This window comes from Cucurbita pepo, chromosome LG15 (assembly GCF_002806865.2).
Source record: "Cucurbita pepo subsp. pepo cultivar mu-cu-16 chromosome LG15, ASM280686v2, whole genome shotgun sequence".
Taxonomy (NCBI): domain Eukaryota; kingdom Viridiplantae; phylum Streptophyta; class Magnoliopsida; order Cucurbitales; family Cucurbitaceae; genus Cucurbita; species Cucurbita pepo.
Genome location: NC_036652.1, coordinates 20,849 through 21,661, shown reverse-complemented (window position 1 = coordinate 21,661; position 813 = coordinate 20,849).

Below are 813 nucleotides of genomic sequence, written 5' to 3'. Positions count from 1 at the left end.
GGGGGGCGAGGCAGCAAATCAAGGGAGTGAAGAGAGGGAGGGGCGGCAGCAAATCGTGGGAGTGAACAGAGGGTGGGGCGGCGACAAATCTCCGAGAAACGGCGGCAAATCGAGGGAGGGGCAGCGGAAAATCGAGGAGGGAAGAGAGGGAGAAGGGAGGGAGAGGCGGTGCAGCAAAAAGAACTAATTCAAATTATAGCACTATATACTATTTTAATAAACATTTACAAATCCATTTGTTATGGTAAAGTATTTAAAAATCCATTATTTTATTTTGTTTTATTATTTATTCTGTTTTCTTTCCATTAATATTATTTCTTCTTAAAAATGAGATTTGATAAAAAAACTTGAGCGTTACTTACATATTCGTTGAAAAAGAACGAAAGAAACCTAAGTTATTCACATAATGATTTAAATGTCTCCTTGAGGGTATTCTGGACAAGGTTGAGGTTGTGAGGTCTTATAGACAAGAGTAAATGTTTACTTTCTTCGATACTTTATGCTTAGCAAAATCTTTAGTCAATATGATATGATTCTAAAATGAGAAAACAACTTTTCAGATCGAGTTAACGACCCTGTCTCAAAGGGGAAAAAAGTTCCAATGTGTTATGAAATTTGACTCCAAAATGGCCCGGAAGTGAAAGTGCATAAGTTTCGTATTTCAACCCAACATATGTGTAAGATTCATCAAACTTGAGCGTTTCTTACAGATTCGTTGAAAAAGATCGAAAGAAACTTAGTTTATTCACATAATGATTTAAATGCCTCCTTGAGGGTCTTCTTGACAGGGTTGAGGTTGTGAGGTCTTATAGA